Raw genomic sequence first — 25,477 nt, forward strand, 5'->3', positions numbered from 1 at the left:
GAGGATTATGAACATGTTTTGCAAATTATAAAACTCTACGTACTTAAGCAAGGCATTATTAATTATATGTCAAGGGCAACAATTAATAGTTTATCCTCTTGCTTTTTGTTTTATTTCATTTACAACTTCTAAAATTCCAGAGTTTGATATTTATATTGTAATTTAGCAAAACACCTTGGTGTTTAAAATAACACAGAATAAATTTAGAATATTTTTGGACAGAAATGATGCTACATGCTTAAGATAATTAGGGCTCTCTTTCTATTTTTATTATTTAATCAAGATTTTCCAAGTTCAGCCAGCTTGTCCAATATGAGAAAGTATGTTTTATTTCTAGTTAAAATAAAACATAAAACTAATTGTAATGAAGTTTTTATTTTTCTGCCCTTTGCTGTATTTTACACATCTTCTAGACATACTTTGGCATGAATGCATTAACATTTTCTAACTTTTAACCAATGCCAACTTACAGAATATTACCATATCCTCTTTCCCACATATTTCTTAAGGAGTTTAGCAATTATCTTTTCCTCTACTACAATTCACTAATCACATACTTAGAACAGATTCAATGCAAAAAAATTGTTGTATTTTTATAAAATATTTTATGTTTTATTTATGTTTATCTTTCTATTTCAGATGTTTTCTGTAACATCTTGATCAGGATTCTTTATAACAAAATGTTTTACTAGTATAAAGCAGTTATGCAGAGTCTGTCTTTCCAAAGTCTTTTCATAATTCAAAATTTATGTAACTCAAGACAGATTATGACAAAATGGTGAATATTTCTGTCTACTAGTATGCAGAATAGTATCACATAGCATTAAAATAAACATAGTTTACAATCAATTATTTTTTATTCTTCAGCTTTGGAATTATGTTAATTTTGAAGACTTACATCTTCAGGATTCTAATATTTCAATCTTTGTTGATGAAGTGAGATTTATTAACATATTTCTTCAAATTTATAAAATATGACATTCCCCAAAGAATATATTAAATGATATGATAAATAAATGAAATAAATTCTATCGGCTATAAGATTAAGATGTCCCTCTTAAAACAAAAAGCACGGTGACATAAAACTATCTCACAAACTTCTATTCTTCATTTACAACTTCTGGTATGGTGGAATATCTAGTAACGGACTAGCTCTTCTGCAGCAAACAACTGTAAAGGTTACAAAAATGTTAGGAAACAAATTGTGATTGGTTGGATAATGGCTCCCCTCCAAACTGTTCGTATCTTAATCCCCAGAGCCTGAGAATATATTACCTTACATGACAAAAAGGGAATTTGCAGATGCACCTTGAAAAGGGAGATTATCCTTCTGGGTTATCTGGGTGGGCTCAACCTGATTATGTGAATCCTTAAACAAGTAAAACCTTTCTAAACTGGGTTAGAAAGATGAGACAGAAAAAGGAGGAAAAGAGAAGAGACATGTGATGTGAGAAGGACTCAATCCATTGTTGCTATCTTTGAAAGTGAAGGAGAGGAACTATGAACCAAGGAATACTAGCCACCTCTAAGAATGCTGGAACAGGCAAGGTAATGGATTGTCTCCTCGATCTCTAGAAAGAAACAGCCCTGATAATACTTTAATTTAGCCTAATAAGACCCAGGCTTCTGACCTACAGAACTATATAATAATAAGTTTGCATCGTTTAAGCCACTAAGTAAGTGGAATTTATTACAGCAGCAATAGAATGCTAATACAGAATTGGGTGTCTAGAAGAAGGTCCTACTGTAATACCTAAATAAGTGGCTTTGGAATTGGACAGTGATCAGAGGCTAGAAAAATGTTAAGGAACATGATAGAAAAAGCATAAAATGGTCTTGAATAGACTATTAGTAAAAATTTGGACAGTAATGACTACCAGTGAGGACTCAAAAGGAAGTGAGGAGCATTATGGAGAAAACTTAAATCACTTTAGAGAAAGCTTAAATAATCATGAAATTCCTGTTAGTAGTTATATGGATATTAAAGGCATTTCTGGTGAATTTCCAGAAGGAAGTGAGTATCTGATGAATTTGGATATTTAGCTGAGATTTCTAAGCAAAGCATTGAAGGTGAGTCTTTTTTTCCTTGTTGCTTAGAGTAAAATGCAAGATGAGAGAGATAAATTGAGGATAGAATTGTTAACATGGGACCAGGACATAATGATCTGGGAATTTCTTAGCCTGCCCAGATGGCAAAAGATCCTAAACTAAAAGGATTCGTTATCAGGAAAGATTGCTCCCAAGAAAAAGCCAAGGCTTTGCTCAACTTTTTGCTTATAACTTCAGGATAACAAAAGGTCAGAATATTCAGTCACACAAATGGCTCATTGAAGAGATTATGGTGTGATTCAGATTCCCTCAGCCATCTCAGAGGAAATCAAAAATAGAGAGAAGATTATGTAGAAAAGATCTGTAGATGATTATCTTATCTAATAGAGTGAATCCCATGACATACATGGGATACCTAGAAAGTTCTTGAGAATTTAATATCATCAGAAATACTTCCAGCTTGGACCAAAAGGAAAGAGATAAGTGAAAGAAAGTAGTCAAATACTCCAAAAGTCTACAGGCAAGAAACAAATTGAAAAGCTACTTAATGACAAACACAAGCTATTTTTCATAGGGAAAAAAAAAAAAAAGGATACCTTAGAGGGCAAAGACATGAGCCTAGATATCGGAGTTTCAAACTCAAAGGACAGAATTGCAAGCCACAGAGGATTATTCTCAACTTTTGAAACCTAATGGAATTTGCCTGGTGGATTTTGAAGTTGCATGTCACCAGTGACTCTTTTTTTCTTCAATTTTCTTCCTCTTTGAACCAGATATCTATACCATTATCCTGGGTTTGTCTCATCACTGAACTTATTTCTGTCCACCTCTGTTGGACTTCTGACCTACAAGATTCTAAGATGATTGCATTATTTGATCTATTATTACACAATGTTTTCAGCCATTGGACAACAGGAAGCTCATGAGTATAATTCCTAAGAGAAGGAAAACACACAAAGTGAGGCCCATAATCTTTCAGGCTTTCTGTTTGAATGCAGGTAATAAACTGAAGTCTACGAAGTAAAACTCAAACAGAGCAGAGTGGTCCTGCTGAGCTGACGGAGCTAAGTTCAGAGGTTCAGGTAGTCAGTGCAGAGTACCTCAGAGAAGCAAAATGATCAGAGAAATCTGCTGCAGAAATCTAAGGTCCCTTATGTTTTTGGTGAATTACTAAGCTGAGCCTGTACAGGGTGAAACTCCATGGGACCTAACAGAACAGCTACTGGGGGGCTGTGCTCTGAATAGAAGTTTAGGAAGTCACAAATTTCTGGGAGATATGGGATTTAGGATGATCCAGAGCAAAGAGACATCGTGAAACATTCAAGATTCAGTCAAAATATTGAAAAGGCTACATCTTAGGAGTAGGACACCTTTAGCATTAGAGTTAGGGTTATTTTGTATGTGACATAAAAAAGTTTAAAAATATGACTTGAAAGTATTAAGCTACTTTGCTAGTAAATTAACTACTTATCAGAATAAAATCAGCAATCTTTACAGAAAAATAACAATATCTAGATTCTGAATAGTATAACATCTATATCAACATAAGATAAAAACTTATTTGAAAGATGGAGCAGAAAAAATTACTCATAACTAATGACAACACTAATCAATTTAAATAGACCCAGATATGAAAAACATCTTGGAGTTAGTGGGTAAGTACTTTAAAACAAATATTCTAAAAGTACTTAGGAATTTAATGAAAATGATGGACACAATGAGTGAGGAGATAAGAAGTACCAATTGACAAATGCATACTATTAAACAACTAAATGGAAATTCTAGAATTGAGATATTCCAGTTATGGAACAAAAAATTCACCTGCCGGGCTTAACGATGAATTGGAAACTGCAGAAAAAAGGATCAGTGAATTTGACACAGAGCAATAGGAGGCATCCAAACAAACACAGACCTCAAAAAAAGATTTTAAAAAGTGAATGAAGCTTCAATGACCTGTGAACAATATTATGTGTTCTAACTTAATTACTTGAAATCTCAGAATGAGAAAATGAATTGGGAAAGAAAAATATTTAAAAGATAATTGGCTGGAAAATTTCAAATTTGTGGAAAATGTTTAATCCAAAGATCCGAAAAGCCCATTGTCTACAAGCCTTTTAATGTAAAGAATGCATGGAATATTATAGTTAAATTGCTTGAAAATAAAAGTAAAGATAAAAGCTTAAATACAGCTAAAGGGTGAAAATAGACACACAATATACAGAGGATCAACAATAAGCATGACTATTGACTTATCAGAAATAGTGCAAACTAGAACAAAACAAATGTCATCTTTAAAGTGCTAAAAGGAAAAAACTGTCAACCTAGAATTACTTATAGGACATAGACATACTTAATAAATGAAGGGAAAATAGAGATGTTTTCTGATAAAAACTGAGAGAACTTTTTACCAATAGATCCCCACAAAAAATATTAAAGAAATTTAAATAGAAGGAAAATTATGCTAGATGGAACATTAGATCTACACAAACAAATAGTATCAAAACTGGAAAATATATCTAAAATATAAAAAATATTTTTTCAAATTCTTTAAACTTAATGAATTGCTTAAATCAAAAATAATGGCTCATGGCTTTAATAAGACATGTAAAAGTAAAATGTGTAAAATTGGCTCTAAATATGGGATCAGAGTAAATGAAAGAATACTATTTTTAGTTTCTTCCATTATATTTGAATGTATAATAATTTTTGGTACACTGTTGTAAGTTAAGGATGCAAGTTATCGTTCCTAGATTAACCACACAAAAAAGTACAAGAAATATGTGTAACGGAAAATCAACAGAGAAAATAAAATGCAATGTTTTAAAAAATCTCAGTTAATGCAAAAGCAGTTAAGAAAGGGAGGGGAGGAGGTAAAACAAATCAAATCAACCAACCAAACAAACAAACAAATCCTGGATGGCCTAAATAGAAAACAAATAGCAATTTGTTATACCTAAAGCTTATCATATCAATAAAGTACAACTCTTTGTGACAAGAACCACTTGTATCTGTGACAAGGACCAGCTCTCAGGCACAAAGAATTTTTTTCTAATGTTCTAAGTCAAACAAATCAAAACAAAATAAAATGAAAAAACAACCTTTGGAGCACGATGATAAAATCTGTTCATCATATCACTCACATCAATCTGGAGATTGTTGTCACTTTCATCAAAATGCTATGCTTCATCCCCTGGGGTTTGGTCTCTGCAAACGTAAATATGCTTTCCTATAAGATGGATTTCTGAAAATTAACTTCTAGGCACCAATCCAGAGTGCTGAGTAAAATAAACAATAGAAATTTTGTAGAACTAATGGTTTCAGTTCCTTCTTCTTATTCTTCAGCTTATGAAATTTACTAATAGCAAGAGTTACATATGTATGGGCATAAAAGTAACTGGTTGGACTATATTATATAAATAGGTTAAACTCCACCACTATGATTAATTTTCATTCTGTAAGACCCCCCTCAACATACTCTGCTAACACATGACACACTAATGTTTAAGTAGACAAATGAAACACAGGACGTTGTACGAGGGAAAGAACAAACATTCTACAACCTCTAGGATCATCTTTCTAAATTTTCCTTTGGTAGCAAGTGAAATTTCTCATTGCACTGATATGAAATTTGTCATATATTTAAGGCTTGATCACTATTTTTAAACATGTTGAACACAAGGAGCCCCCATCCATGTAATATGCAGTGATTGGAACGTAAAATTAACATTGGACAATCCCACATTGTCTTAGGAAGCTGGCCCAAGTTGTGACCTACTTTTTCTTGACTGCTCCTGTGTCTTCTTTTCTCAGGTTCAGGATCTCTGATTCCTTGTCCTTTATGGTTTGTCGAATGCTCTTTTGGCCTTGTCTGTTTTGGAAACCTATTTGTTTTTGTTTTTGTTTTTTCTCCTCTGAACTCCTCATTTTCTTTTTCTCAGGGGCTCAGTTTGTGAGACACCTTCACTCTTTTGCCAGGGCTGATCAGTATTCCTTATCAAGAGATAATGACAATAGAATAAAAAATCTAAGGGTGGAGTATGAAGATAATTCCTAGATTGAAAAAGAACATAGTCAAATAGGAGATGACACTGTTAGATAAAAAGGTAAACAGAAAGAGTTGGGTAGGACCTCTGACAAGTCTAGAAGACTGGATAGAATTGACCTCTACATAGTTGAAAACATACTCAAAAAGATATGCCAGGGTTAGAGCTATTCAAAACTTCAAAGAATTTCTAATTATTATATCCTGCTGCCCAGTTATGGTGCCGTGAAAGTGGCAGGATCTGGGAGAGATGATGACTGTGGTATGGTATGTCAGGTCAGATGGGATTCTCAAGTCCCATATTTGGCATGTAAATAGGAATATAGCCATTTCTCAGCCTCATATAGTACATAGAAGCAGCAACAGAATCATTGAAACTAATGAAGCATGAAGGAATGGAACAATGGACATTTTAGTAGCAGCCTCTGTGAAAGGCAAATCAAGGCATCTGAACTCCTTCCTAAGCATTTAAATCGAATTAAACTATTGACTATAACCATGCTATGAAAATCTAACCATGGATATCAAATTTAGTTGAATGTCCTGTCTCCCTGGCATGGTACTGGGATTGGTGTGGGGCATCAAAAGGCAAATAAAATTGATTAAATAAAAGTGGAAAAAATGACTACTTCACACTTTAGTTTGTGAGTGGACATTGCTATTATCAGCACTATTACTTACTGAGTATTTTGTGTAAGGCATTGGGCTAAGAACTTTGCATGAAGTATCTCATTTCATCTTCACAATAATCTTTTCTATGAGTTATGGAGCACTGTATTAAATTGTGTGGTGCTCAAGGCAATCTCTAAAAATTGTACTCATACATTTTAGCCTTCACTAGACTCTCAAGTCTTAGAAACACAGTTTTGTCAGCCAAGTTGGTTTTTCTTTTTTCCACACTAATTACTATATTATACTGCTTCCTAAGCTGTGTAGAAATGAGCAAAAACTAAGAGACACTTCTTTCTGAATAAGAAAAGAAATATATCTAAGAGAGTAAATCTTAAAAGTTCTCATCATAAGAAAAATAATTGTAACCGTACATGGTGATGGATGCTAATTAGACTTATTGTGATGATCTTTTCACAATACATACAAATATTGAATCATTACATTGGACACCTAAGATTACATAATGTTATATGTCAATTATACTTCAATTAAAAAGAAAGAAGCATATTGAGTTCATGGAATTTCTCAGGAAGAGGGTTGCTTGCAGAGAAAGACTAACATGGAAGAAAGAAGCAGCATGTATAGCATTCATTGCATTCGTTCTTGTTTTAATTCTTCAGACCAAATTGTTTTGTGCATAGAGGTGAATGCTTAAGACATTATTTCTCCAAACATGCTCTTTGGGATACTATTTCTACAGCATGTTAATAAGCGTAACAGAAAGGGTTCCTAGATCAACATAAGTTAAAGAAATGGTAAATGTGACATTTAAAATCTGTGTGTACAGGGCTGGTTGAGGTGTCTTTTTCTCAGAATTCACAAAGCCTTTAATAACTGCAGGAACTCTGAGGTTCTAATTAATATTTCAGTTGAAATCTCCTAGGAGGATGATTTGTAGCATTTTTTTAAACTTATGTGAGTATGGGTTTATAAAACTATTTAAAGTATTACTTATGTACACTTATGTGCATATATATTTACGTATTTATGGATGTATTATTTAATTGATTATTTACTAGGTACCTCAAGGGAATAATTGTGATAAGGTGTATGGTACAAAACACTGGTCTATAAAAAAGATATTTCTAACCAGCTTAAAATTTAGGAATCAGTGTTCCTGTTCTCTGTGGGGCCATTATTGGACTTGTCTAATTCTTTTATTTTGCTTCTTATCTTTGTTTCTGGACATAAAGAGTAAGGTCTTGGGTAACCAGTATTTACCCTCCAACCTGATTTTATCTTTGAGTTAGGAAATGATTTGAACTGTTAACAATAAATCACAGGCAATCACTCTATACTGACTTTGTTATCTGAATATCTTTGTATGGTAGTTTTGCATTTCTGACCTTAGGCAAGCCGGTTAATCACTCTGCAGCTCAGCTTCTGAAAATGACAATCTAAGCTAGTATAACCGCAAAACTCCCTTTTATACATATAATTCTCATATTTTAGAACATGAGAAATTAAAAAAATTTAAACAAACTAGATCATCAGACTGTTTAGTAGCTTCAGGATTTTGTTATCAATAATTAGCTTACATGGTAATTTCTTTTGGTGGGGAAAGCTTGTTTGTAACTCTTCAACTAATTAAAAATATGGAAATATGATAATGAGAACAGCTGGCATGGTGCCTAAAGCCCCACATTTAATTAACCCCAAATTCTTTTAAGAAATAATACACAAAGGTTTAAAAATACCATTATTTGGGAAACATATCCTTTTTTTCTTTTAGTTTAGAAATGCATACTTACTGTATCTCTCCCCATTCTCCCAACTTTTCAAATCCTCATTCTCCAGATCACGACAGACATCTTGCATAATACTTATTACTGTTGTTCCATGATATTTTCCTGACGTCATGGTTTTTTCTTTGTGCACACATTTACTAATCTATGAAAGTGTATTTCTTGAGAAGAATATCTAAAAGGAAACATAGGGATGTGGATCAATAGGAACCATAGCTTTAAAACGAGACTAGTGAAAAACCGCAGAAAATGTCAATATAAAAACCCTTATCAGCTATACAGGATACTGTTTAAGAAGTAAGCTTTGCCTTGAGGTTCTCAAACCCAGTTGTTCATGAATGGACAGGAAATGCCTTATCTGAGAAATATTATTTATTTCAAACTTCGTCTTTTTAAAATTTTCCTCCTAAAGTCTACAACATCTCTATTTCACTGAATGCTTCTAATAAAGTCATTTTTTGTGACTACACATTTTCCAGAAAGTGATAAATTGTGTCCAGTAGGAAAAATAGATTTTATTTTAAATGTCGTCGGAAGGTTACAATCTTATTAGAAGTCTATGAATTTAAAAAATGTTAGCTATGCAAAAGATGACAACTCCTGCATCATTCAGGACACTGACATCAAGTTCACTAGTGCCACTCTCTCTGAAACTATTTTTATTCAGAAAAAACTACCAAATGCAATTTTGTTTACTGAACACGTCATTATTATTTTAAAGAATGTTTGATATTCTTTTTGGTTCTTAATTTATTAGTTTTTATAAAAAGTGTATTAGTAACTGAAAAAATGTGAACTGATGAAATATAATATCCAATTTTATTCATGTTTTTCTTTTTGCCAAAAAGCAGTGTTCTATTTCTCGTAAATATTATATATCGCCTCAGTGTTTAACATTTGGTTCAACTAAATACAGGTGGCTGATGTTTGGTAGTATTTTGAAATTGGCCCCTAACCCAGAGATATTTTAGCATTATCTAGTGTTTTGTACTGAGGAAAGTCTAAAGCAATATCTATAGCTGATAATATTTTCTTATATAATTCTGTTTTATTTTTCATTTAACTCCTAAGCTTTGCTTTCATAATTCCAACCTTGAGTAATGAACTTTGAGAAGAATTATATATTATTAAAAGAAAGTATACATGCAATCTAAATTGTTATGACAAATGATTTAAGTTTTTATATTGTTATGCAGTGAAATAAAATCTTAGGGTAAATAACTTGAAATATATATGCTATATTCCACAATGGTTTAGGATGTTGTTTTGTCAGGAAAGAAGTGGATACTTTACATAACAATTAGTGCCTCCCTGTATGCTACTATTATGTACTTGTAATCATTCTCCTGCCTGTCTCTTTGGGGTATGATAAATAACTCAGTGGTATGACTTAGGTGACATCAAGAAGGTAAACAATAATGGCAAATAGGAGTACTTAATACACAAAAGAGAGAAAACAAAGAGTATTTAAAAATATATTATTATAAAAACATATCAACTGGTCATAGGTCCCATCTACAGGTTAAGAAGAAGGAATGATACACGGTCGTAGGTTTTCCAAGAATTACATTTCCAAATATGAGTACTTTATAGTATACTTTAAAGTATGACTGCTTTAGAGTTCATAATATATGGAAGTAAATGATCCCTTATTGGGCACTTATTTGCTATTCTAATGTTTTCAGTCTTGGAAGAATGCATTGTTTTCTATAGTTCATATTATTTTTAAAACATTAATCTCTCAAACTTCTGTTAGTGAAAGAATTATAAGGAAAATATTTTAATACCATTAATAAGGTTCGAGTTCATTGAATACTTACCATCCTAATTTAGTTCTCTTAAGTGGAGAGATAATAGGAGATCATATGATACCATACTTACATCTTGGGCAGAGAAAGTGAATGAAATATATGGTCAAGGGAATTTAAAACAATATGAGAGATGCCAATTTTGCAACAACATGGATGAACCTAGAGAGTGTTGTGCTGAGTGAAGTGAGACAGAGAAAGACAAATACCCTATGATTTCACTTATACCAGGAATCTAAACAAAATAAGCAAACAAAAAAACAGAAACAAACTTATAGATACAGAGAACATTTTAATGGTTGCCAGATGAGAGGGAGGTTGAAGGGATGGGTGAAAAAGGGGAAGGGATTAAGAAGTACAAATTGGTAGTTACAAAATAGTCATGAGAATGTAAAGTATAGCATAAGGAATATAGTCAATTATACTGTAATAACTATGTATGGTCTCAAATAAGTACTAGATTTATTGAGGTGATTACTTTGTAAGTTATATAAATGTCTAATCACAATGCTGTACACCTGAAGCAAATGTAATATTGTACCCATTATAATTGAAAAATAAATAAATGTATATATAAATAAAACAATATGAGAGATGTTATTGGGGAGAAATGAATGGGAGCTCAGATAAGCATACACTGTGGCTAGGTAGTAATTAGATGACAGGGACCCATGCGAACTAGTATTCGATATATATGAATTGGAATCATCATTAGCAATCAAGAAGAGACTTCACATATAGCTGACATTAGGAAGTCCATAGCTTATTTAAAGCTTTTGATTTGGAAAAATAAAAGCCCTTAAATCTATGTATTAAACAAGCAAACAAACAAAAAAGACATTGCCATGTTTGTACATTTCTAGGTTGCTGACAAATCGGATTTCCAAGTGCTACCTTAAGTTGTAGTAAATACGTTTTTTCTTTGTTTTTGCAAAATATCTTTAACTTAAAAAAGTTTAGGAGAAGTGGCAGAAGAACTATTAGTTTTGCCATCTTATTATGCAAATTGAAAAACCCACTCATTGTAGTGTTCAAGCCTCTGCAGGCATTAGTGGTCTCTGCAATTGGAGAATGAGATATTTGCATTTTGTAATTTGAACACATCAGAGTCCCATAATGTCTGTGCTCATAACATTAATGAGTAAAATAAATTTTGGTATCAAATTGGTTTAAAAATATATCTGAGAAAAAAATAATAAAAAATATAAAAATAAAAATATATCTGAGAAATGAGAAAGCGGAATTTTCTTAACAGTCCTTCATTAAGTCAATATTTTATATAATCTACAAATGCTCATTGAAAAATTTCAAAGAAATAAACACAATCGTAGGCCCCCAAGATACGGAGATCAATTAGACTCAGGGATGCTCACTGTAACTGAGAGGATCGTTGGGAAACATTCAATTACAATTTAAGTGCAGTGTAGTTAGTGCTTTTTGCAGAGGTAAATAAAGTGTTCTATGGTTTATCCTAAAGGATAAGTAATATAGTTTATTCTGTAATTGATTCTGTGGTTTATTTAGGTGGGAATGTCCAGGAGACAAGGCATGGATCTGAGAAGAATGATTTGGGAGTCTTTGGTGTTCTACAGGGCTCATAGCTGAATCTACCTCTTTCTCCACCAGTGTCTTTTCAGACTTCTTCACCTGGAATTTAACTCTATCTTCTTTGTCCACTCACAATACTTTCCACTTGAAAGTATTCCATACTTTCTATGTGATAGTTTCCATACTTTCCCAGACTGCCTACCGGGGATAATACGGTATTTAGGGTACAATTTAATAGCACAATAGTTAATCTATATCTTTATTTTTTTCCCCTTTGGCTAAAAAAGGAAGGTAATTTCTAGATGGCTCACATCTGCCAACTTCTTTTTGTTGCCAAATAACTGATGCAGCTCTGCTTGTCTAACTCCTCCAGGACAGAATGTCAGAAGAATTCAGACTGTTTGAAAAATCCACTGGGAAAGTATCACTGTTATTATAATTTGTGCCTGGAGTGTTCTCCTTTACACTCTCACCTCTTTGTCTTCCACAGATAATAGAGTTCTAGGCACAAGCCTATTGTGACTCTATGTGAAAGTCTAGAGGAGTTGTCCTCACACAGAATCTGCCATGGATTAATAGATGTGCACCCTTGGTTGTACTGCTCACATTTGGCAAGACCTACCTCTAAACTGACATTCTCTTTTGCCAGGCCCATTCTCAGTAGGCATGTAACTTTTCTTCTCAATTTTCAAACCAGGTCACCTCCATTTCCATGATCAAAGTCTTTTTTTGGAGTGGAGTTGACAGAGAACACAAAAGTGATAAGCTAACATACACACCAACTGTAATTCATTTTTAAATTCTATTTCCTAACCACTTTTTTTGGGTCAAGAAAATTGTAAGTTTTCCAGTGCAGACAGCATGTGCATAATTACATATGTCAAGGAGTCATTACTATTGGTTGGGTAATGAATTTATAGATACCTCATATGGCTCAGCAGCCCGGGCCTCTGAATTTATGGTCTGTGGCTCTCTAGAAGGATTGGCAGGCAATATGGTCTGTATATAGATCTTTCATTTTTCAAGGCTAGGTGTGGCAGAGACAGCTGTGATCATCAGTATCTGTCACTGTTGCATCCAACAGCGACTAGAGCTGGAGAGTTTATTTACTCTCTTATATTGCATATTTCTTGTGTCAACACTTGATTTGCTTCATCTGTAATACAGAATGAAATTCCATGCTATTTCGTTTTTCATAGGTCTTTTTTACAATGCAGAATGTCTCTAAGGTTGACGATCAGGTTTTGTTTCATATTATGTATTTTGTTCACAAAGATACTAGAAGAATGACACCTAGGATAAGTCATCAGTGTCAGTGAATGCAAACAACAGCAGTGGGGAAGCAAAAGCACTATCTTAAGTCTTATTCACTTAAATAGCAGATATGACATTGTCTCAGGACAATATAATCATTTCAGAGATTTTTAGATTTTTAATTACTCAAAGGATATGGTTTAAATCATGATTTCAGAGCAGAGCAGAGGAACGTGAACTCATAAAAACGTTGATGTTATTGCAAGGAATACATGCAAAAAGCCATATGCACATCAATTTTTTTTTTCTAGAATGAAGGACTATTAGATCTTGCATATATGTATACTATAGTTTTAAAAGTGTAAATAGATGTAATTGGGATTAATAAATTAAATATATTTAATTTGATATATTTAATATTAAATAAAAGCATTATACAAATATAGATAATGGTCAACAAATATTGTCATGATTACTGTCTGTGAAATTATTTTTATTTGGGAATCTGTAAATGTTTTGATATTAAGAAAGATTTTCATTCTGAAAAACTTATAATTCCTAACCTAAGTAAAATATGTACTATTTTTATGGGTAATGGATGAGGAAACAATAGAATCATTATTTCTTTTTTCTTTTCTAGAAAGATCTTCTATTTGAAAATATCAACTTTGAATAATACTTTTATTTAATAATACTAACCCCTGCTATTTCAAGTGACTACTCACAGAAGAGCATTTTTTTTTTTTTTGCCTAGAACTATAAAATAGCTTTACACACATTATATTACTTATGCCTCAGAACAACCCCATGAGTCAAGTTTTATGTCTACCTTTTATAGAGGAGGAAACTGAGGCTTGGAGAGATGTAATTTGGCATAGGTGACATAGTCTTATTATGTGACAGAGTGTACATTAAGCCATACCAGAATTATTTAATACCTCTGCTATTATACAAGACACCAAAAGAAAAAAAAAAAAAAAACTTTCCAAACAAGGCTAGAAAGACATGTATCAGTAATTCTAAATAATCTTTTATTAAACAGGAAGTTAACTTACCAGTAATGGGTCAGTTTTTCCTAACAATTTATAATGTTTTTTGAAATAATATTTATTTGCTCCTTCTATGGACTAGCTGGGGGAGGTAAAATGAACAAATAAATAAACAAAAAATCTTTTCAATTCCAGATAGATAGATTCTAAGCAGGTCATTAGATGTCAAATAGTTGTTTTATGAACAAAGTTTTTGTTGAGCAGAACTTCCTATCCAAAGAACATAGGCAGGCAAGAAATCTGCAAACTATCCTAGGTGACTTTTAGATGTTCTTCAACTATAACAATCAAGAATAATTAAGGGCCAAGAGGATTCTGGATTTTGTTTCTTTTATCACTCAACTTATCTCTAGATGAGCAGCAGAAACACTACATAGATTTCTGCCATCTCCAAACTGTTTTTATGCCTTTGCATCATTTGCATGAATGATATTTTTATTTGTAAAATAAAGTAGCATTCTATTGATGACTTTCTAGAGAGTTGCCTAATTATAAAACTGGTAATGTTTTAAAAGAAGAAATTCCACTGATATTTTTATAAAAGGTAGTGTAATCACAAAAATATTGACTTTTAAATAAACTTTTTATTTAAAAGTTGCAAAGATAGTACAGAGTCCCTACATACCTCCACACTCATTTTCTGTTACTATTCACATCTTACATTAGTATAGTACATTTGCCACCACTAAAGAAACAAATACGGACACATTTTTGGTTAACTAAAACTATACTGTATTCAGCTTTCCTTACTTTTTCCCTAACATTCTTTTTATGTTTCAGAGTCCCATCTAAGATACCACATTATGTTTCGTTGTTACGTATCTTCTGGCTCCTCTTGCTGTGACAGTTTCTCAGATTTTCCTTCTTTGTGATGACTTTGACAGTTGAAGAGTAGTGGTTAGGTATTTTACAAAGTGTTCTTCTATTGAAATTTATCTGAGGTTTTATTCATGGTTAGACTGGGATTATGTTTTTGAGGAGGAAGACCACGGAGACAAAGTACCACCACCCTCGGATCATATCAAGATTATACCATCACCCTGATTTATCACTGTTGTTGACTTTAATCACTTGGCTTTTGTAGTATTCATCAGGTTTTTACAATGTAGAGTTACTCTTTTTTTTTTGTTTTCTATACTTTTCCAAATGTAGACAAATACCAAGTTTAACATTAAAAAAAAACAAAACCTAATTTTTAGAGATTGCTTATGGATTATATAATTTATGCACTTTTATTTATGAGAAACAAAAGTGTGATCTTTTGATTGAATCAAGAAACACTAACTGAAAGAGTCAATATTTTGTCTATTATTTTGGTGAACTATCCAAGTGCTTCAATAGGACATGCAGTGGTTATTGAAAAATATTAATTTATTCCCTATGTTTCTCCAAAAATATTTGCATGGAAAATATGTGTTATTTTATCACAAATGTGTTATTTATTACTTTTGAGGCAAGAGATTTAACAAGTAGAGATTTATGGTTCTTCATTATGTATATGTTCTTCCAGAAACAGTGCTATCATCATGCTATGCTGCCTTTTCAGACTAATAACTCTTGTTTTTTGCTTTTTCTACTTAAAATACAAAGAGAGCAAGTAATAGGAGAAAATATATAACTAGGGCAGAGGATTTATTAAAAATGTAGAAGGTAATACAGACATCTAATACTTTATAAGAAATCCTTTGTTGTGAAAAGTGATTGTCCCTTCTTTCATGCCTAGAATAAAGATTGTATTTGCTCTTAATTATGCCTTGTCTTTAACTTCTAACCAAAGTCATGTCAGACCAAGTTATATGTGTCAGTTTCTAGGAACCTTCTTTAAGAGATAAGCTATACTTTTATCCCTTCCTTTTTTAGTCTTCCTTATTCTCTGCTGACTTGAATGTAGATGTATATGGATGGATATGGTCAAGCCAAAGTTGACCATGAGTTGACTGAAGAAATGGAGAATATACTTGGAAGACTAAGATAGAATAAGCTGGGTTCCTGACACAGGAGACACATTAGCCCTGAAATAATTCTCCAGACTTTTACGTGAGATAGAAACAAACTTTTATCTTTACAAAGCCACTGTCATTTCAATTTTTCTGCCACTCATAGTCGAACTTAATTTTAATTAATTCAATAACTTTCTGAGCCCAAGCTCTTACTTTTGGCAAATAATTGTTGCTAAAATTAATTGAATATTTTTTCCAGGAACTGGTCTACATGATTTACATATATTAACTCATTAACTCATATAAAATTTACAATAACTATATGAGGCAGCATTATTAAACTTATTTTATAGATGAGCAAACTGAAGCTCATAAACTTTAAACTGTCTCAAAGATCAAAAAGCTTTCCAGTAACAAAGCTAGAATTTGAATTCAGTTCATTTATATTCTAAAAATCTTGAAGTCTCTGTACTCAAATTAAAACTTTTTTTCAGGATATCAGAATAAAAATAATAATATATTACAGAAAAGTTTGAGGTTCGGCTATTTTTAATAAATACTTTAAAAGGCAATATAGCATAGTTTAAGAACATGGGTCCTAGAAAAAAAACACTTAGACTTTAAACTTCCCTACTTATTAGCTGAGTAATATTGACCAAATCTCTTAACCTCTCTGAGCTTTGGTGTTTTATTAAAATTTAGTGAGAGATAACAATAGTACCAAATAACATTGTTATACTGAGGATTAAAGAAGATATTTAATGTAAAGGAGTTAGCACTGTGCCTAGACCAGTGTTAGTTTTCAAAAAGAAATGTAAATTATTATGGTAATGTCTAAAGTTAAAAAGAGAAAAAAATTATCATCAAATTTGTAAGTTTGACTTTCTTTAAAAATCTTTCAATTTATATTATTTTATTTTTTCTAGAATTCATTTCTAATTACATGGATTGAATGGTCATATTTTTTTAGTCTTCCTTTCCCTCCTTGCACTTCAGCAATACACATATTTTACTCTGCAAATGGAAAATATGTGCTTTGCTATGATCCTTTTAAGAAAAAAATAATTGAGTGCTTTTCTTCCTACTTGGCAGTTTATGATAATGGCCTAATAAGATATAACACATAGAATGTGACAACTGTCAGCAATGAAGTAATTTGTAGTTTGAAATAGTGGAAATTGAAATTCAAAGATCTTATAAAATTTTATTCTCTAAACATTACAGTGATGGGTAGGCTAATGAAATTATTGCTGTGTCAACTCTTAGGCAAAAGTTTAGCAGTATATTTTCTTCAACTTTACTTTTATGTTGCTTATTTATTTATATTTCTAAGTTGAACAAGAAAATCTATTGATTGTCTGTTAACATGAACTAGAATTATTAAAATCAAACCAAGAAGATCTAGGTAAAGTGCTCAGAATAGTCCAAAACCATATGCTTCAGGACCATAGTGACAATACACCTCACACATGCTGAGTGCTTACTGTGTACCTGGCACTCTTCTTGTGCTTCTCATGCATTAATTTATTTAATTCTTCTAAGTACTCTTAAGATAGAAAATTTTGTTGTAGTTCAGAAAATAAGTGGCAGAGCTGGAATTTGAACTCAAGCATTTGGTTTCTAGAATCTGCCTTCGACCATTGCTGTATTGTTTATCAGCATCTAAAATATAAGGCCAAAAAAAATTTTTAAAAAATGACTAAGGAGAATTTTGGAGTCAGATTCTCTATTATTTGTGTTTCTTTGCTGCTGCTGACCTTAACACAGCAGAGATGTTGCGTAAAGCTCTTGCTCAAAGAAAAAAGTAAAATGAAAAGGCAAATTTTACAGTGATAAAAATCCACATAAGTGTGAAATTACCTCTGAAGATTATGTTCAATAATTTTATTGCATTAATTATATGTAATTAATTAATATCATATTTCATTCATTATATATAATAAACTCCACCGTGTGTATCTTAAATAACAAAACAAAGAAAATCCCACCATCTAGGAGCGTTCACCTTGAAATCAGAAGTATAATCAGAACTCAATGAATCAATATTTCCATTTATACAATGCCATCAATCCTTCAGAGTAAAAACAATGATTGAGTCTATTTCTCTAAATATTTTGAAATGGCAATATATATACAGAGATTTTATTTCAACTATTCTCTCTTATCAGTCTCTAAATGTAAATGCCATATAAGTCTGAGCTGCAGATGAGCTTGTAAGAGAACTCAATAAATGAAGTTTTTATCAAGTTATTTCTGGAATTATAAATTGCCTCAGTATACAACCACAGAACATTAGTGTTTCAAAGTTAATATTGGATATGCACTAATACATTCTGACATGCAACATGATTATTGGGAGCTAAAATACTCTGATTTCTATTAGTGTTAGTCTTTAAAATGTACTGTTATTTTAGAGAAGCAGATGAGTAGCACAGTGTAGATAGAAGCCATGTATTTAGGATTCAAATCAGAAGTATAGTTTTTGGTAAAGGTACATAATTTCAAGTACTCTAATTAACTGCCTTCTTAGCAAAAATTCTTAGGAGTGACTGACAATTCAGAAAAGCAAAAATGAAATCGTGACAAAAAATCTTTAGGATGTTTTATTACGTTGATAGTATTCATAAATACAGATATTGTACTACTATTTTCAATATTTCAGTAGTTCAATAATTATTTTTGAATTCTTTGGATGTATATAATAGTTATTGTGCTAAAGAGATGCCAAAGATAAACAAGATATGTTCTATACTCCAGGAGCTCATTTCTTAGTAATATGGGATAGTATAGAGAAAATACTTCCCTCATTCCAGCATTTTACCCACTGGGTTATAATCATCTATTTGTGTTTCACTTATAAATTAACTATAAAACCGTATTTTTTTTTCCTTTTTGCATCCCGAGCACCAAACCCTCAGCTTGGCACAAAGGAAATGAAGATTTGGTTTGGCAGGGGAAACAGACACGAGGACATGGGAGTAGATGGCCCATTCAGAGAAGTTACTACCCTACTTGTCTGGAAATGGAGACATCTAGAAACATGAACAGAAGCCCCCTTGATAATATCCAAATAAAATCTTTTAGTAAAATCCTAAGTATTTAGACAAATTATTTTGGATATCGCAGAATATTTTTTCTCACAGAAGATGCTGATTGTGTTACAAAAACTATGGGTTCGTGAGGCCCAGACAACTCTCTTTGTTCACTCTCCAGTTCTAAGAGAACATTCTTTCCTCCTGTCATAATGAAAGTGGTCTCCCTTCTTACATCACCTATGACCTGGATCTGATTCTCTTTTCAAACATCTTGAGAATCAATCCAGAGCATTCTCTTCTTACTTGAAACTTTGTCTTTCCACAGGTATCTTCCTATGACATTTACACCTGCTTCTTAAGTCTCTCCCTTCCTATAAAAAAAAAAATAAGTACCTCCTTGACTTTTTCTAGTAATCCAGGTGCTGTCTAGTTCTTGTTCCCTTTTTAACAACCTCTTAAGGAGTATTCTAAATTAATTTTCCTCTATTTTTTCCACTTCCCACTCACATTCCAACCCATTCCATTTTAGACCCTTATTCCTCCACTCAAAGTACTTTTATTAAAGTCATCAATGCTATTTTTGTCACCAAATAAAAAGACACTCCTTAGATAGCATATGGTTTACGAACATAATTTTACCTAACTTCTCCCTCCTTGAAACACTCTACTCCTGTTAAATATTCTCCTGGTTTCTATTTCTTTTCCTTCTTTACTTTCCTGTTAGATTCTCCATGAGCCCACTTTTCTTGTTCCTATATATTCTTCCATAGCAAAACCACTTATTCCAAAGGCTCCAATTGCTATCTCCATGCCAACAACTCCCGCATTGCTATTTTCAGTCTAGACCTGTTTTCTCGGCTTCCGATTTCCATATTTGACTGCTTCCTTTTTATTTTCACTTACATATTATCTCACAATCTGCCCCATCAAACTGTTTAAACTAGAAATCTATGAATCATGCCTAACTCCATAGCCTCTTGCTCCCTATTACTAATAAAATCTAAAATCTTTTTAAAAAATATGTCTAGTATTTTATTGTGCTTTTTATTTTTATTAAATTTTAACTTTTAATTTTTTATTGTGCTAAAATATAAACAACCTAAAATTTATCATTTTAACAATATTTAAATGTACACTTCAGTGGCATTAAGCACATTCACATTGTCGTGCAACCACTTTTCATCTACAGAACTTTTTATTATCTCAAATAAAAGCTGTTCTTTTAATCAAGAGTATTTTTTTTTTAGAATTCATTGTGGACTTTTTATGTTAATTGTTACCATGCTATATTATTCCTTTGCTTCCTAAATTATATTTCCACATCTATGTTTCACATTTTAATCCAGTGTTCCTATTTTAAACTGATCTTTGAAAAAACTCTAGTTTTCATAGATTCCATTGTGTTTAGAAAAAAAGATTAATGCATGAAATGAGCCTCTCTAGTTTATTTTCCACCACTCTTTTTTTGGTAAATGTGCTTAATTGTTCAACTTAAAAATTATTTAACTTTTCAAGTGAATTTTGCTTGCTTTCACTATACTTGGCAGCTTTTGCACTTGCTGTTCTGTCTCTTGGAATTCTCTTGCTTTGCCATCTTCTTTTATGACTATCTAAGTCATACTCACAGTCAATCTAGGATATCTTCTCAGATATCTTAAAGTAGCTTATGCCTAACTGTTGCCTTCTCCAGCACCACTGTGTAAATCTTGATTTTATTACTCAGTACTTTTATAACTAACTACATGATCAGTGTTTATTTTTTCCATTAGATTTAAATCTTTCAGAAGATATTGTCTAGCACATTTCTGAGACTTAATAAATATTTGTTGAATATGTTAATATTTCAAATACTCATTAATAGTATTCTATGTTCCAGACACTGTTTTCTGTGCTAGAGATACAGTAATAAGCCAAAACAAAGTCATTAGTCTTTTAGAGATACCATTCTAATAACACGAGATTAATAAAACTAACTAAATAATTTTATAGAAGTTGATAATGTGCTTAGAATAAAATTAAAGTAGAGAAGGGGAGAGTAATAGCATGGTATTTTAAATTAATTAGGTAAAGTCTTTGTGATAAGATTGCTTGATCAGAGACCTGAATGAAATGAGATGCCATGATGGTTATCTAAGAGATGAATCATCCAAAAAGAGGGATTTTCAAATGGCATGTAGCAGTGTGTGTTTGCTCTGGTCAAGGAAGAAGGCCATTGTACATTGTGTGGGGCTAGTGAGAAAGTGAAAGAACAGGTGAAATAAGTCATGTAAAACCTTTAGGACCATGGTTAGCACTTAGACTGAAATACTATGCTCTTATAAGGTTGTGAGCACAAAAGTGACATTAATATGATTTATTTTTTCAATAGAATATCCTAGCTGCTTTGCATAGCATAGGCTACAGAGAGACCATGGAATTAGAGAGACTATATAAAATGGTTCTGGACTTAGAGGATATTATGCTGAGTGAAATAAGTCAGACAGAGAAAGATAAATACCATACGATTTCACTCATGTGAAGAATCTAAGGAACAAAAAGAACGGACTCATTAAAATAGACTCACTAATATAGAGGACAATCAGGTGACAGCAAGAGAAGAGGGGATTGGGGGCCTGGGAGAATGGGGTGAAGGGTTAAAGAAGTACAAATTAGTAGTTGATAGATGGTCATGGGGATGGAGAGCATGGAATAGGAAATACAGTTAGCATTACTGTATTGGCCAGGTGGAGAGCCAGAGGAGAGAAAGAGCAATTAGGAGAATCATTTTATAGACTATATAAATGTCTAACCAATGTACTATATACTTGAAACTAATAAAATAAAGTTAAAAAAATACAAAAGAAAAGAAAATGGTCCTATAGAGTGATGATGGTTAAAACAAAGTGATTGAAGCACAAATGATGAGAAATGGTTTCATTTAGAATAAATAAGGTAGAATTAATAGTATTTGCTGATGAACTTGATGTGGGATGAGGAAAAATAAAAGAAAATGTAATTCCAACATTTTTGGCTTGAGCAATTGGGAGGATGGCGTTGTCCTTTTTGAGAAGGGGAAAATGAAGAGGAGCAGATTTGATAGTGCCAATAAATTCACTTTTGAACATATAAAGTTTGAGATAATGCAAACATATCCAAGTGGAAAAGTGAGTAGAGACTTGAATATATGAATGAATGAATTTCATTTACTCTCCATGTGTTCAGGAAACAAAAAATTGATCTTTTTGAGCCTCATTTTCTTAATCTATAAATTGACTCTGCTAGATTGTTTTAAGGATTAGAAGTAATATATTTGCAAGTATCCAAATATGCCAACATAAAGTAGTAAGCATTTAATAAATTTTGTGATTTTTTTCTCCTATCAAAGTGCAATCTATTTTGTAAAGTTTTTGAGAGATCCAGTAAGGCATGGGAAATTATCTAAAAACCCAGAAACAGAAAAATATAAAGTATTAGCTCTATTCTCACTGGCAGTGTAACTAATAAGAACTCATTACATTAAATTTATTTTTTATACTAGGGTTGCTTTTGAAAAATAAAGCATCACCTTAAACATATATAGAAAATATAATGTCTATTTCTTAGGCCCTTTGTGTATTGAGAGTCTCAACAAAGAGAAATTGTTGTTTTTTTTCCCCTTGACCTTTATATAATCCTCAAATCGACAAAAAATTATAGTTCTTAATCATTACTTGGAAAACAGTAGTATGAGCACCCAAGTTTTGTTTATGGTGTTAATTTCTTAGAAGATACATGGGAGTGGGATAATTTACCTTGCAAAGGAAAAGATGTGACCAACTAGGAATCATGACCACTTTTCAGCCTATAGGAATGGGTGGTGTCCAGTGCTACAATACAATTCTCCTCGGTATAATCCAGTTCCAGTCTGATTAGATGTCAGATAAAGGAAGCAAGGCAAGCAGAATGTCTTCTCTGATAAAACCACATTTTTATTATAGACCTATCACTGGGGCTTTTTATTCTGTAATCCTTGCCAATGTCAGCTACTTTAAGTCCTGAATACTCATGAGACACTGGATTCCATTTAAAGATAGTATTATCTTTCTGCCCTCTTTATTGGCATAATGTAGAAAATGAAAAAAAAAATTTCCATTCTGATATCTATCACATCAATGGTCATGAAAAGTAAAACAGAGAAATGACATATTCATTTATTTAAGCTACTATATTCAGTTCCAAATGTCAGAGAGAAGAGCTCAAGAGCTAGATAGTCATGTCTGAGTTAAATTGTGACTACAGTATTTCAGAAACTCACTGGTAAGTGTTTAACAGCTACTTGATAGAGATCAAAGAATAATTCAGAAGAGATTTTCAAACAAAAGTAGAGTAAGTTATTTATTTTTTTGTTTCCTTTGTGAAAACCTACCTTGTCTAAGAAAGTGATTCTGAAAACAAAACAAAACAAAGGAAAAATAATAAGTAGTAAAATGTGGAAGTGACAACCTGAAAATCATTGTGAAAGTTTGTGCAGAAAGGAAGCTGATTAAATTCCGAGTGAAAGTCAGGGGGAGCAGGAGTTGCTGCGGGACACAAAGGTACCAAAGTGTGCTCCTGCAGCTAGTAACTTCCTGGCATTTTTGTCCTTATTATGTTGTGTTTAACCCAGAAGTCTGAGTTATGACACATTTCTTATCTTGACATTCGGTTTAATAACTTGGATCAGGAAAACCTATGACTACCTTTCTAGTCTTGGTTTTCACTCAGATTATGATTTCCATTCTCTTTGCTGCTGACTGCTTAGTTTTAGCTTATTTGCTTCATCAGTTTTACATCTTCCTCTGTTTTCCTGACTTGTGACTGACTGCTTACTGCCTGCATTTGATGGCTTTGCATATATACCTGATTCTGAGTATCCTCTAACTCTGATTAAGTCCGCTATAGCGGCCTGTAGAAAGAGACAGCTATTCACAGACAATAAAGATTATTTAGCCTGGATAAGAGGTTAAGAGGCAATTGAATGTATTTTTCAACCTCTTTTACAATGAGAAGGTGCTAGCAATATTCCTGAGTCCAATGGCCAGGATGCATCCCTGCTATCTGAGGAGGTTTTTCCTTTCATGGAAGGAAAACTCCCTGACTCCAACATGTTCTCTTTAAGAAAAAGAAAAGAAAAGTTCTTGTTCTTTGCAAAACTATCATCTCTCCTACAGAATACATTGCTTCATTTATTAAATCAGTAAATATTTCCTGAATGAGCAGAGTACAATGGTAAGCAATACAAGAGATCTAAAGCAAGTTAAGGCTCAGACCTAACACCTTGATCTCATTAGTGTTGGACACCTGGACCCAAAGGTATTATCTGAATCTTGATAGCTATACATACTTGTGTGTAGGTGGCAATTTTCCTAGGCTCCACATAAAATCATATGATGGCATCTAAGTGTCTGGCACTGTGACGTTTTTCAGTCTGTGTCCACCTAAGAGAGTTCATTATACAGTATAGACTTAAAGAGGGAAGAAAGAAGTTGCATATACTTTCACCTTATAAATTTTTAAAAACTCACACAGAGCTAAATTATGCTCTAATTAAACCAAACAAGATTAAAAGGACTTTATTGATCTGTGTTATTTATATTTGGAAAAAGAAAACAAATTTTTTTTAGAATCATCCCAAAATGAAATAGCTTACCAAATGAGAGTGTGAAATTTTTTTATGGAGATTCTTGCAATATGACAGACATGAGTATATATGTGTGTGTGTGTGTGTGTGTGTGTGTGTGTGTGTGTGTGTGTGTGTGTGATGATGATTTCCTATCATCTTATTTTTTGAGTCCAAAGATTGCTTTTATATGAGTATTTGAATATACGTTATATTGTGTTAAGAAAGTAATATTGTAATTTTTACTGTTAGTAATTTTTAACATTCCAGCTGATTAACTTGGCAGCTGAATTCCTGTCTCAGATGCTTTCATTAGTTATATAGTCTTCTTTCCATTTATTTTACAAATTTTTCCATGAGAAATATTTCAGAACCGTTTTAGGACCAAAAGATTCATTTTCAAAAGCAAATACAGCTCCAGATTCTGGGCAAGAGTTGTCAATATTAAGGTAAACTCTTTTCACTAATGAGGACCCTCACATTGAAATCGGGTCATTTCTTTTAAAATTAGACACTCTTGCATAATGCTTATCTGTTTAGGCATTTGAGAAAGACACTATATGGTTTTAGTACCAGCTATGTCACTTTCTGGCTGTGTGAATTCTGGCAAGTCAAGTATTCTCTCAATCATCACCGTTTTTATCTGTTAAATTAAGATAATAATATTCCCTAACTCATAGGGTTACATGCAAAGTAACTAGTAGTGGATCTAACAATA

The sequence above is a fragment of the Pteropus alecto genome, unplaced genomic scaffold (genome assembly GCF_000325575.1).
Source record: "Pteropus alecto unplaced genomic scaffold, ASM32557v1 scaffold76, whole genome shotgun sequence".
NCBI lineage: Eukaryota > Metazoa > Chordata > Mammalia > Chiroptera > Pteropodidae > Pteropus > Pteropus alecto.